This window comes from Solanum dulcamara, chromosome 5 (assembly GCF_947179165.1).
Source record: "Solanum dulcamara chromosome 5, daSolDulc1.2, whole genome shotgun sequence".
NCBI lineage: Eukaryota > Viridiplantae > Streptophyta > Magnoliopsida > Solanales > Solanaceae > Solanum > Solanum dulcamara.
Genome location: NC_077241.1, coordinates 38,504,278 through 38,519,744, shown reverse-complemented (window position 1 = coordinate 38,519,744; position 15,467 = coordinate 38,504,278).

The window sequence follows — 15,467 nt, the reverse complement described above, 5'->3', positions numbered from 1 at the left end:
TTCCTTGAAAAGTCTCCAAACTCGCACAAAAATTTCTCAAATTCGAGATATGAACTCCTCATAATGTATTCAATCTTTCAAAATATCACCCATAATTTTAGTAACAATTTCATAAATCCGTAGTTTAACTTAAGCTTCAAAACTTTCTCTCATGGTTAACAATAAAGTTTCGTAAATCATTTTGAGCCAATGATAACAACGCTTTATTGGAGAAAGAGAGAGGAAGCGCATCATCATTAAGTTTGAATTTGAAAAAAAAATTATTTGAAAGAATCGTCCATGGAAGAAAAAAAGAAGAAAAATAATCATCCATAAAAGAGGGTAGCAGGTGCTAATTTGGGGTTATATACTAATTTGGAGAGATAAGAAAAAAAATAGACAGTTGAAGTAAATACAATACCTAAAATTAAGCTTAGAAACACACTAATTGAAAGATAGAATTTAAAATGGAAAATTGCTATTATAGCTACGAATAATAATTTTATTAAACTATAATTACATATAATAAATAGGAAAACTTACATAGATATACTATATTAAAAAAATATTTACTATTTATAGCAATAACATTTTTATTTTGCTGAATACTTATAATACAATTTTAATACATATTACAAAAAAAAATTTATAAAACACATATAATACAAATTTTATTGGTACATAATATATTTATCACATACGTTAATACAATTATAATACACAGTGTCAAGTTTTTACCAATCAATCATGATATATTGTTAAAACACTTATAATATTTTTTTTACATGCATAATTCACTTTCAATACATAATGCAGATTTATCATAATATTACTATGTATTGGTATAAATGGTAATAAATAAAAAAATATCGCTAAAATCAGTAATTATTTGTTAAAAAAAATACTCTTTTAAGTAACTTGTAATAATAAATACATAGCATATATTGCCTTATTGTGTAGTTTTTCCTAAAAAGATTGTCAGATCAAAAAATAAATAACATCAAATAATCAAAGGAAAAAAGCTCAAATATGTCATTGAACTTTGAGAAAAGGTTTATTTATGCCATCCGTTAAAATTTTAATTTATTTATGCCATTTTCATTTGACAAAAAACTCATCTATGCCATTATTTATTAACAGAAATAGCATAAATGAGCCAATTTTTTTTATTAAAAAAACCTTAATAACATTTATTATGAGGTTTTTTTTTTTTTTTTTTTTTTTTTTTTTTTTTTTTTTTTTGGAAACAGACCATACACGAGGCTCCCACCTCTCATGCGCGGCCAGGGGTTGAGCCGCTCACCCCCAAGCTGTATTATACATAAAAATAGAAAGATACACGGAGGGGGGCATAAACCTAACCTCCAATCCTATGGTGGTTCATAAGCCGATATTCCTAATAAGGTCAATCAGCTCATCCCCGATACAAGCACACAAAAAAGGGTCCTAGAAACTATGCACCTAAAGGAGAGGACTCCTCTCAATACAAAGAAACTAGAAAAACATAAATAAGGGAGACTCTCCCTTTACATAGGAAAGGAAAAATCTAAATATAAAAGGAGATAATCTTCATAAAAGCTATATATACAACAAAATTTTAGCGTAAACGAAAATCATCAAAGAACATGGCTAAAATTATAACATGGGGAATCACAAACACTGCAATTGAGTGATCAATCCAAGGATGCAAAACAAAGTAGTAGATCATGGAGGCTTCTTAATCCGTTTGGTCTTCCTCCGCCTAAAGCTAGGTAGGCCGATTCTATCTAGCATGTAGTATCCTCGAATACCACGAGGTAGCTGCTGGAGGGTAGTGTAGTGGCCTGGAAAGGTAAGAGTGTGACTGTGCTTGGAGAGAGCATCCGCAGTGAAGTTTGCCTCCCTGTATACATGTTTGCAAGCAAAGAAGGCAAATAATTTGGTAATATCAACAAGGTCATGAGTTACCTGGTGAAGGCTCCACGGAGGTTTCATCTGGTGACTGATCCATTTAGTGAGCAACTCCGAGTCAACTTCTAGGATAACATGATGGAAGCCCTGTTGAATGCACCATCTAAGCCCATAAGTAGCCGCCTCTAGTTCAGCTTGATTGTTGGTTCCCTCCCCTAGTGGTATGGCGTAAGCGAAGAGGAAATTACCCATGTGATCTCTTACAATGCCACCCCCCCCCAATAGCCCCCGGATTACCCAATGCGCTACCGTCAGTATTTAGCTTAACGAAACCGAGTTGTGGCTTAATCCATGAGACTTGGGTAATCTTCATCTCATGACTACACTTATCTATGTAGGAGATAGTGTGGATCCAGTTCGAAGGCCAATGGATATAGGGGTATGCGATTCTAAGAAGATTAGAGATGTCCTTGAAAACTGCAAATTTCACTCTCGCCAAGCTAGAACTCTTCCCCCCGTATTTGCTCGCGCATCTATTCTTCCACAAATTCCAACATATAAATATTGGGGTGGAGTGAAGGATAAGTTTGTGAGCTTCTGTGCGGTACTTGCGAAGCCACCAGCTCATAATAAGGGGTTTGAGGGGCGTGACTTCATGTCTGATGCCTAGGGAATCTGAGAAGTAACGCCAAATATTCCTAGCAAATTGGCCCGTGCTGAAAATGTGTTCTATGGTGTCCGGACCTGGGCTGTGGCAGCAAGAACATGGAGTGGAAACATGGCCGAATGTAACGATCTTTTCCTCCGTGGGCAGCTTGCCTCTAAAAGCCCTCCACAGCAAAAAAGAGCATTTAAAGGGTATGTTTTTGTGCCAAGTGTAGTGGTCGGAGAGTGTCTTGGTCTTGTGTTTCCTCACAAGCTTCCATGCCGAAGAGCACGTGAAGCTTCCATTGGTATTCAGCTTCCAAATGGCCTGATCCGGTTTGTTTTCTTGCGTCTGTAGTGTGGTAGAAGTTATGAGAGTAATGAGCTGTGGTGGAGCCAACTGATTTAGCATGTCGATGTTCCACTGCCCATCTATAAGAAAATCAGCCACCCTAGCATTGTTCGCTCTTACCAGCTCATGTCTATAGTTTGCTAATGGTCCGACACCTAGCCAGTCGTCCCACCAGAAACAACACGAGCCCGAGTGTAGCCTCCATTGAATGTGAGGTTCGGCAGTGTGTTTGTTGTGCATCATATGTTTCCACACACGCGACTGCCCAGAATGGAATTTTTTGGTGATGGGGTTGGCTCTCTGACAATATTTGGCTCTAAGGAAATCACCCCACAGCGTCTGTTTAGCTCTAAATATCCACCACTGCTTGAACTGGAGAGATTTGCAGACATCTGTAGTTCTCTTCAACCCAATACCTCCTTCATCATAAGGATAGCACAAATTTTTCCATGAAGACCAATGGTATTTTTTCTTATTATCTTTCCACCCCCAGAAAAAATCAGCGGTAACTCTCTCAATCTGCTTGAGAGTAGTACTAGGAGGAGTAATGGCTGAAAGGAGGTGAATGGGAAGCGACTGAAGTACATATCTCACAAGTGTAGCTCTACCGCCGTAGCTGAGGATTTTGGAATGCCACCCTCTAATTCTGTTGACAACCTTAGAAACCATGTTCGTGTAGTACATGACTCTCTGCCTACCAATGTAGAGAGGGCATCCTAAGTAGGTGATGGGACTATGCTTTTGAGTGAAATCTGTAACCTGTTTCACCATATCCACATTGTCTTGGAGCGCATTGGAATGCATCATGAAGTGGCTCTTATTCTTGTTTATAATTTGCCCTGATGTCTGCTCATATAGGGTCAAGGTCTTCATGATAATCTGAAGAGTTTCCCTCCTTCCGGAGGTAAAGATGATAACGTCATCCGCAAAACTCAAATGATTAATCTGTGGGCCTCTTTTCGCCATATGGAAACCCTGGTAGAAGTGGTAGCTATGAAGACTATTCAGCATTCGGGACAGCACCTCCGCTCCTAAAATGAATAAGGCGGGAGAAAGAGGGTCACCCTGTTTTAGCCCTCTGGTGGAGTGGAAAAAACCATGTCTAGACCCATTAACGAGAATGGAGTACCAGTTATTAGACATGATTCGCCAAATCATATCAATAAAGGTCTCACCGAAGCCCATTCTTCTCAGTACCAGACAAGTATAGGACCAGGAGACTCTATCATATGCTTTGGCCATGTCTAACTTGATAACCACATTCTCGCCAATAACAGGCTTCCGAATATCGTGGATAATCTCTTGTGCTAGCATGATATTTTCTGAGATGCTTCTTCCTTTTACAAAGCCGGACTGATTAGGAGAAATAAGACCGGGGAGAATGGGAGAGAGCCTGAGGCAAATGAGTTTTGATATTATCTTATTAGTAAAGTTACTGAGACTAATGGGTCTATAGTCAGAGAGCATGTTGGGGTGATCTACCTTTGGGAGCAAGACTAAACATGCATGAGAAAAAAACTTAGGCATAGCATGGCCACAGAAGAAAGAGTTAACCACTGCAAGTAGGTCCTCCGAAATAATTTCCCAGCAAGCTTGGAAAAATTTTCCATTCATGCCATCCGGACCGGCTGCAGAGTTAGGGTTCATGGAGAAGACCACCTGTTTTAACTCCTCAATGGTAGGCGTGGCTTGAAGGCTTTCATTCTGAGTAGCTGTGATCATTCTAGGAACGCAATTCAAGATGTTCTCCGAAATCGGAGACTCATCACCTGTGAATATTTTTTGAAAATGATCACAAGCTGCTCTAGCAATGTGTTCTTCGCCTTGAATCAAATCCCCCTCTTCGTTAGTAACCTTGTGAATGAACAATCGTCTTCTCCTGCCACGAATTAAAGCATGGAAATACTTGGTGTTAGCGTCTCCATCCTTGAACCAATGTAGTTGAGTTTTTTGTTTCAGAATGTTCTCTTCAATTTTAAGAAATCTGGTGTATTCGGCGTTGAGAGCATGCAATTGCATCCTGTTCTCTTCATTATTGGATATTATCAGATTTTCTTCGGCACTTTTCACCAATTCTTCATATTCCTTAACCTTGGCAAAAATGTCGCCGAATTCCACTCTCGACCATTTGCTAAGGGTAGAGGATAGCCTTTTCATTTTTTGGTGGAATGACCACATTGGATTCCCCGTCATAGGTATGTCCCAACAGGACTTTACAGTTTCAAGAAAAGTAGGGTTATCCACCCAACAATTCAAGAATTTAAAATATTTAATAAGGGAATCTTGTCTAGCATTCATCTCTATTAGTAAAGGGTTATGGTCAGAGCCAGTCGAAGGGAGGTGAGTAACTGAAGTGTGTGGCATGACAGCTAACCAGTTATCGGACACCATAGCTCTATCGAGTCGCTTCCATATTCTTTTATGCATATCTCGTTGATTACACCAAGTGTAGTCTGAGCCATGATACCCCAAATCCGTTAGGCCACAAGCTTCGATAACGCTGATAAACTCAAAGCTTTTCTGCATGTTGTAAGGGATTCCACCTAGTTTCTCAGTAGTGGACGTGGTGACATTGAAGTCCCCAACTGTGCACCAAGGAAGGTTAGTGGAAGCGTGATGCAAAAGCCTATCCCAAAGTGGTCGTCTAAGAGTATCTTTGCATTTTCCATAGACAAATGTCATGAGAAATGCATTTGGATGCTCTACATGTTTCATCTCACAAGTGATCTGTTGATCGTCAATATCAGTAACTTTACAATCAACATCTTGAGTCCAGAAAATCCAAATCTTACCATTAGGATTGCAAGCGGACCTATCCATACCAAGGTTGATTCTAAAGCTTTGTAGATGAGCGTTGTTGGAACAAGGTTCTAGGATGGAAATTATGGACGTTTGATGGATTTGTTTGAGGAATTTTAGTCTATCTATGACACCTTTGGTATTGATACCTCTAGCATTCCATACAATTGTGTTAATCATTGATGGGTTCTGAGGTTATAGAGCCTAGTGTTTGGTCTACTAAACGAAGCATGCATAGTAGAAATTTTTAGATTATGGTGAATACCTCTAGGTGATAAGCCTTGTTCACTAGCTAGCTGGTTCATCTCATTATCTGTGACTTTGGTAGTGGTTTTGGATGGTGCAAGAGTTCTATTAGACTGTTCAGCAGTCTCTTCTTCATCCTCTAGTTCAACCTCACCTTGAAACTCTTGGTCATATTCATCTTTTGAATGTATGACACCATACTCATCAAATTCATTTGCTAGGGTAGGAGTAGTATTTAGTGCGCAGGGAATGGTGGAGTCTTGTTGTGGCTGCATAAAAGGAATAGGCTCAATGTTTAGTGGAGTAATAGTGATGGGATCTTCACCTTTAAAATCGGGGCTTCTGATATGTGTATTTTGGTTAACTAAAACCAACTGCGAGCATGTATTAGCAACTACATCATTCGTGGCTGCAGCAGCTTGATGTTGTTTTAGTTCTTTCCTCTTTCTAGCTTCCTTTCTTTTATGAGTCCTAGAGTTGGATGTCTGTTTGGAATTACTACAGTTGATTTGAGCAGTTGGAGAAACAGTAGCTTCTCCTTGTGTTTTAAATACAAGGTTCGCAGCAGGAAGTTGAGTTAAAGAGGCATAAAAGGCCTGCATTTGTGGGTTTGGGTGTTGCACTTGTTGGGAGACAGGATTGAGGAATTGAACACTTGAAGCATAGCTGAAACTGCAGCCCTTTTCCTGGTCATTTTCAGCATTGTCATTGTGATCTACATCTAGACTTTGGTGCTGAAATGGTATTAGTTTAGGGACCACAACTTGCACACTTTTTCCTTTCAAACTAGGAGTTGAGCTAGCCCCCAAGACATGCAAGTTGTCCTTTAATCCTACAGCTGGAACATGTTCCAAAACCTGCAGGTTTTGAGACTGAGTAGGGGCTGCAGTGTTGCCCATTTCCTGAGTGGAAATAGGAGCAACTAGAGGTCTTGATCCCTGTTCCTGAGTGGCCATATTGTTCATCATATTCTCTTCAAAATTAGCAGCTGATGTAACACCCAAAATCTGTAGATTTTCATGCAAACCTGCAACTAAACCACCACCCAAAACCTGCAGATTTTGACTCTGAAGATGAGCTGCATTTATGTCAAATTGTTGATTGAAAATAGGGCCAACTGCAGGTGTGAATCCTTGCACTTGAGTGTCCCTATGTTTTACTCTATATTCCTTCAGATTAGGGGCTGAAGTAGCACTCAAAACCTGCAATTTTTCATTCAAACCAGCAGCTAGGACATCTCCCACAACCTGCAGATCCTGAGGCTGAAAAGGGGCTGCATTGATGCCCATTTCAGGAGTGAAAATAGTAGCACATGCAGGTCTCAATCCCTGCACCTCAGTGGCCTTATTTTGTATACTCTTTTCTTTCACTGTAGCAGCTGCACCAACACTCAAACCAAGCATATTTTCCTTGGAACCAACAGCTGGACAAAGTGAAGAGCCTTCTCCCAAAAACTGCAGCTGGTGCACATGAATTGGAGCTGCAGTGTTACCTTGTTCCTGTGTGGAACTAGGGGCATCCACAAGCCTCATTTCAGTACCATCTGAGCCTTTAAGATTCTCAGGCAATTCCTTAGAGGCAAGGTCCAGTTTGTCAAGTTGCTGGGAAGAAAAATGCTGAATATTTGAAGTGGTAGCAGGAGCTCTCAAGTCATTCCTAGGGTCAATCCTAAGGTTCTCATGCAAAACATGAGACAAAACCCCCCCTCTGGACACCCCATCCTGCAGGTTAGTTGGCTCCTCCTCAATACCATCCTCACCTCCATCAACTTCGGAATCAGACAATACAGTAAAAATATTATTCGGGGAGCCATGGGGGATTGGGAGCATTGAGTCAATACCTGGTTGATGCTCGCGCTGTCCATTTTGAATTGGACCAGTCATAACAACAGAATTACAATCAAATTGGGGATTGGGGTTTGGGAGCATTGAGTCAATACCTGGCGTCTTTGCTTGAATGGGTTTGTACACCTGTTGAGTATTGCCTTGTATCCTTTGGGTGTTCTGCACAGTTTGGGTCTTACCTTTGAAGTTTCTTCGCTTTTGGGTTTGCCATTGGTCGTTTGCTACTTGATTTCTGTTTGGGTTGATTGAGTGCTCCTTCGCCTTGCGACTTCCTTCCTGAGTTGTGGTGGTGGTTTCTTCTAGAGGTACCTGTTGTCTGAAACTTAGAGTGTTAGCTAAAACAATAGGAGTAGAGATCATACCTGTGTTTTTTGGCGACGCATCTTTCTTTGGTTCTTCTTCCTTATCTTTGGCCTTGTTTCGTTCTGCATCTCTTCTGCTGACGTGGCAAGCCAGGGGAGTATGACCTTGGTGTTTGCAGTAGGTACAGTAAAGGGGAACATCTTCATATTCGATGTCCTGCCATCTTCCTTCTCCATTTGGATCATCATTTTCGTCGAATCCAATCCATACACTTTGGATTCTAGGCTTGGTGATGTCCATTTGGATTTTTGCTTTTGCCACGCTCCCCCTCGTCTTTTGCATGAAGGCCATGTCCAAGTGCAACACTTGTCCTACGTCCGCGAGCAGAAGCGTAACAAATTCTTTATGGAAACAATGCCAAGGGAGTTCCGGGAGTATGACCCAAACAGGGAGAATGGGGGTTTCATAATTTGGATCGAAAGTAGGGATCCAAACTTGAAATCTCATGAATACACCGTCTATGTACATTCTCTTACTGTCTAAAACAGTAGCTCTATCATGTTCATTGTCAAGATCAATATATATATGTCTAGAATTAAAATGGGTGATCTTGACCTTGCCCCTAAGTTCAGTTTGAGTAATGAACTTTTTTCGTATTACCTCCATCTTTGGCATTGGGCTATAAAACTTGCCTATGAGAGTATACTTACATGATTCAGCCATCTTAATCATGTAGTCTTCTCTCTTAAACATGATAGCCGGACAACCTTGTTTTGTCACCCTTTTTGGGGGTGTTAGGTCAATTCTGGTTGTAGGCTCAGCTTGTTTGGCTCTTAGTCTTGTAGCCATGGATTGCTTTGCTATAGGGGGTGGAGGGTGGTTTGTGGTGGTGGGTTGGTTGGTAGGGGGCTTAGTATTAGGAGGTAGCGCGGTGGGGGTTAAGGACACTACCGGATTTTTAGAGTTTTTCGAGTTGAATCTTTGGAAATTGGATGAGATGGGAGGGAATTCTGAAACGGGAGGATGGTTGGTACGTTTGGGATTAGTGGAAGTGCTAAGATTGCTTGGGGTGGTGATACAATCAACCAAAACAGATTCGGGCACGAGAAGACTGTTTTCGGCCCTATTTGTGCAAGTTGGAATTTTAGAATTTGAGTTCGGGGTGCCTAAAAATTGGGATTTTTGATTTTTTTCATTCGTAATGGTATGTGGGTCGTTTTGGGATTGCGAATTATTTTGGGCGTTCACCGGAATAGCGATTCCGGTGGGTTTTTCAATAGTTTCGACACTATTTTCGATGATGGCTTGATCAACATGTTTCCTATTGTTAGGATCCTTAACAGTTTCCATGTTTTGAATTCCTTGCGACTGATTCTTTTCATGACCACTTTGATTGACAACTAAGGGAGTTTGAGTTCTATCATTCTGATCATTTCTTTTGTCATTGGTCATAGCTATAATATTATTCCTTGCAGTAGAACCATAAGCCATTTGTTCGAGTGTATTCACAGGTAGTTGACCATCAACATTATTGTTAACATAATGAAATTGTTCAGATTGAGAGAAATTAGTGGGCTGAGAGGACTTATCTTGAATTTCCGTTGACGACTTACTGTTACATTCCTTCTCCTTACCTTGAATTTCTTGAATTTGTGCTGGAGCATGATGATAGTGATCACACGGTTGTATTCCATTCAATTGTTGCTGTACTTGGTCCTGAAAGTTAATATTTTTTGAAAATTGACCTGCTGAACCTGCAACTTCGTGGCTCCTACTGTTCTCAGAGGTCCAAGGGATATTCGAATCCAATGGAGGTGATTCGAAGTGGCGCTCTGAGCTTAGGAGAGGCGCATCAAACTGAGGAACATTCTGGTATAACTTTTGTTTAAAATGAGTCGCCTGAGCCCCTGCGCCGACACCACTTTCTTCACCGGCGATGATTTCTCCGGTGAAGATTGTTCCTACAGCTGCGCCAAGACCTTGTGAGCAACCCCCAGTAGGTCCGATGGTTCGAATCTCTCCGGAGCCGCTTCGAATATGAAGGCACGACGGCGGCGAATGTGAGCGGCTTCTTTTAGTGGCTGCCATGTCTTGAATCTCGCCTGAAGTTGTTCGATTTTGGAGGTGCATTTCAGGCGACTCAGATGCTGTTCTCGCATAAATCGCCTGAATATTGCTCCCAATTTGATTGGGAAAATGTTGTGCATTTGGAATCAATCCAACCTCACTTGAAATTGCATTTTCAGTATCTTTTTGCAGATTCAAAGTGGTATTAGCTGGATTAGAGGATGAGGCTTGTTCTGGTGGTCTGGGAAGCTCCACCGGCGGCGGTAAGGCCATTCCGGCAGACCTGATATTGTGAAGGTGTGTTGGATGAACAGTAGAGAGCTTCTTCAGGGTTCTTCGTTGAGAGAGAAGAGGCGTTTTTTTTAGCGGAATGATATATCTTATGAGGGTCATTTGAATGAATTAGCCTGAACTTGATCTAAATGTAAAGAAGTATTGTAAGACATTTAGAAATTTGTTCAGATCATATCATTTAGAGTATTCGAAAAGGCTAAATTGAAAAAGGAAAATTTATATCTTTCTGTTTTTGTTTTCAAAAAAATTACTTAATTTAGCTTAAATTAAAAAATCACTTATTATAAACTGAAATAAATATTATTAGTATTTTTCTAAAATATGTGAAAAATAAAAAATGACAAGTAAATACATAGTACCACAAGTAGTTAGTACTAATTTGAAAAATGAAAATATACGTAATTGATAATATCCTAGTCAATGACCCAAAAAAAAGAAGATAAATATGTATTCCTATTATATTCCCACATGGACATTGGACCGTCCAACTCAATTGAATTGGGGATTCACGTGTGGTGTTTGTAAATTGAAGAAAATAAAATGGAAGATTTCTTATTCATTGCGAGAATTAAGTCCCTAAGATAATGCCTCAACTTCCATCCTTAATTCATTTATTAGATAGGTATGGCCCGTGCTACCACGGCCCCAACATTTCATTTTGACAATGAATGAAAGTCAGAATTAAAGAGAAAATAATCTTGGAGACGTCATATTTCTAGAGTGAAACATTAGTAATCTACAAAAGTAAAAAAGTATTATTTTGGTATTTGCAGTATAGAGTAACTTTCAAGAAAAGAAATGAAGTGAATGCTTCCTTAATTTCATTGAACTTGGTCAATATATACAAATTACAAGATATGCTAAATACAAAGATTGATACTAATAGTTAAAATTAAGGAACCTAAATATATGCTTGCTATAAATACAAAAATATAATATTAATTAGAATATATTCAAAATATATTATTAAAAGCATAATACATTTTAACATATTCTAACACACCCCCTCAGTCGAAGCGGGAGGTTCACGTATGCTTAGACTGTCCCGGAAATCATTAAATAAAATGCGCGGAAGCCTTTTGTGAAAATATCAGCAATTTGATAACGGAACGGCACATGTAGCACACGTACTTCGCCACGAGCCACTTTCTCATGAACGAAGTGAATATCCATCTCAATGTGTTTAGTGCGTTGATGTTGAACTGGGTTGCAAGATAAGTATATCGCACTCACATTGTCACAATAAACTAGGGTAGCCTTTTGAATGGGACAATGCAACTCTAGTAGTAGGTTTCGGATCCAGCATGAATCAGAAACAACATTAGCGACACCCCTATACTCCGCCTCTACACTACTACGGGAGAGAGTAGGTTGCCGTTTGGAAGACCAAGAGACCAGATTATCCCCAAGAAAAATACAATACCCAGAAGTGGAATGATGGGTGTCAGGACACCCACCCAAATCAACATTTGTATAAGAGATAAGTCGATTAATGAAGTATTTGTACAAATGCAAACCGTGGGTTAAAGTACCCTGAAGATAGCGTATAATACTCTTGAGGGAACGCATGTGCTCATTAGTCGGAGCGTGCATATGAAGACAGACCTATTGCACGACATATGAAATGTCTGGCCGAGTAAATGTGAGATACTGAAGAGCACTATGAGAGAACCCAATGGTAGCCACAAAATCATCAAATCTTTGGTACCAAGCTCGAGGAGCTTGTTTTAACCCGTACAAAGACATTTTCAGAAGGCAAACATAGTCTGGAAATTGTTTGTTATGGAAACTCATGGGTTGATGTATATAAACTGTTTCATTGAGACGACCATGTAAGAAAGCATTCTTGACATCCATTTGATGAATGGGCCAAGATTTAGAGAGAGCAATGCTGAGAATTGCTCTAATGGTAGCCGATTTAACCACGGGGCTAAACGTTTCATTACAATCAATGCCTTGCTGTTGTGTATGTCCATTACCAACAAGATGAGCTTTGTAACGCTCAAAAGAACCGTCAGAATTATGTTTATGACAAAAAATCCACATAGACCGAATAACATTCACATTAGGTGGCCTAGTCACTAATTCTCAAGTCTTATTTTTAATTAAAGCATTAAATTCATCTAACATTGCACTTTTCTAATTATGATTACAAAGCGCACTAATAGGATTTTTTGGGATAGGATAAATATCAGTAATGATTGTAGTGTGGTAGTTGGAAGAGTATTTGGGGTTGGATTTAAAAATGCCGTTAGATGCACGAGTGGTCATGCGGTGTTGTAACACCCCTCAAAATTTTTCCAAAGATTCAGACCCTTCTTGTGTTTGGGAGTGGTCGAATCCGAGTATCTTGAAGTATATTCGTGAGTTAAGATGAGTCTTTGAGGGACTGAGCAGTGTTAGAGGTGATGTGGGGTCACCAAGGACCCCTAGGACCGAGCTAAGTCCAAAAGATCCGTCGCGGCTAAGTTTTAGGATGAGTTCGAATAAGGGGTCGACTTCTAACGACCCTATCTTTTGAAAGAAGAAAATATGGGTGGCCCATGACCTATCAAATTAAAGGTCGTCGAGTATTCTTTCCAACGCCACCAGGAATGTAACTTTTGGAGTTCGGAGTCAAAAGATATGGCGATCCTAAGATGAACTAGCACAGCAGAGATTTTCAGGCCTGGGTTGCAATTACTGGAAAACTGGGCTTGGCGCCGCAGTGGCACGACGCGCCACTATCGCGCCAGAAACATGCCTCAATAGTTTGGGCTCTGGCGTGGCGCGCCACTAAAAAGTGTGCAGGGTTTTCAAGCCAAATTCCAGAACCCAGAACCTTTGGCCTTGGCGCTATAAAGGCGCGACGCGCCACTATCATGCCAGAAACATGCCTCAGTAGTTTGATCTCTGACGCGGTGCGCCACTAAAAGTTGTGCAGGTTTGTAGGCGTAATTGGCCTTGGCGCTGTAAGGGCGCGACACGCCACTATCGCGCTAAGGGCGTTTTGGCCTATTTTTCAGAATTTTGGAGGAAGGGTAATTTGGGAATTGTCCCAAATTATATATACACAAGCCTTGAACATTTTTGGACCATTTCTTCAGCCCTCACTCTCTCTCTAAAAGCCCTAGAAATCTCTCTCTCTCTCTCTTCTTCTTCTTCTCCATTTCCCACAAAAAGAGTCCAAGAGCTTCAAGATTTGAGTCCTCCATTGAAGACCCAACCACAAGGTTTTTTTCAAGCCTTCACTAAGGTATGTAAAGGTATCCAAAACATGGGTTAAGTCCACCCATATGCCCTACTCTTGCTTTGAGGTTAGATGTCCATGAAAAATGGAGTTTCTTAGTATGGTTCATGTTTGAATGAGTTTTGTCCCCTATTTATTTAATGCTTTATGTGTTGATGTTGTTGAGCTAAGAAATTCCTAAAACCTTCATGTTAGTATGAGTTGATGGAGATGACTTGTTATTATATTTTGTTGATCTCTTTAGCCAAGTGATTATGTTGCTTAAGTCATTTTCCTTAAATGTATTATTCTACTTGAATTGTTGAGCTAAAGTCATAGAGTTGTGATGAGTCTTGAGGAGATGTCATAAATGCTTACCTAAATGAGGCTTGATTGAGTTAATTGGAGGATAGAATTGACGAGTGGACAAGGTCCTAAATGAGACTTGCCATTATGACTTAAATTGAGTTAAGAATGAGGATAGAGTTGATGAGTGGGAAATGTTCCACATGAAACTAGCCATGAGGGCTTGTTTGAGATGATTGGAGGGAGTCTTATGAGCATAGAGTCATGGGAGGAGTATCGAGCACCGAAGCGGGTAAGAGTATAGTCCATACTCAAACCCCAAAAACTACACCGCCAACGTAGGTAGGGATGGAACCGTTAAAGTCGGATGCTTCCCATGGGATCGAACCATTAAAGTCGGATATTTCCCATTTTATTGTCCTGAAATGATAGAACTTGACTAATCGATGGTATCCATGATTAGGGAGGCGTTTATGCCCTGGGAAGGTATGGACGGACGTGGCAACAATGTCTGATTGTTGTACTATCACCGGCTCATAGGTGATGGTTGTCGGTTAAGAGAAACTCCCATTTAGGCCTTGATAGTGCTCTGAGTCAGTTGAGTTAAGTGGCTTATGAGTTAGTCCTGTCTAAACTATTCTTGTTGGACTTAGGACATTTGAGTGAGTTGTCATGTATATATGTATGAGTTGAGATCCTGAGTTGATATTGATGTTTTCTTAATATGGTTTCATCCAGCCATTTTACATACTCGTACATTCCATGTACTGACGCCATTTGGCCTGCATAGTTTCATGATGTAGAGACAGGTACTAGAGATCATCAACTGGTGCTCCGTTGAAGATCCATATACACTTCCAGCTAGTTGGTGAGTCCTCCTAGTTCCTAGAGGATATTGAGCCTTTTTGTATAGTTTTGTTGTCATTTCTTTTATTTTGATTGTTGGTAGCCATGGACTTGTCATTGGCACCTTTTAGACTTGGATAGAGGCTTCATAGACTGGAGTGTGGGAGGTTGAATGGTTAATTCGAGGAGTCTTATTATATTTGTTGTTGAGTTGATGAATGCTTGGCCTTCGGCCCTCATATTGCGAATAATATTTCATTAATTGAGTTTCCGCTAAGAGAATGTGATTGAATGAATGTGTGACTGGACCAGGTGGTTCGCTCGGAGGTCAGAAATGGCCTTCGGGTGCCGGTTACGTCTAGGGTACCCTCCCGGGGCGTGAAAAACATGGTATCAGAGCATAAAGTTCAAGTGTCCTAGGGATTCTATAAAGCTGTTTCTAGTAGAGTCTTGCTTATGGGTGTGTTGTGAACCACACTTATAATCAAGAGGCTATAGGACATTAAGAATTGTTTCCAATGAAGAGGTTCCGGTCCAAATTCTTGATCGCCAAATTCACAAATTGAGAAACAAAGAGGTCGCCTTAGTAAAGGTCCTGTGGAAGAATCAATTCGTCGAGGAAGCCACATGGGAAGCGGAGGAAGCCATGAAATCTAAATATCCACATCTATTCGTGCCTACCAATGGG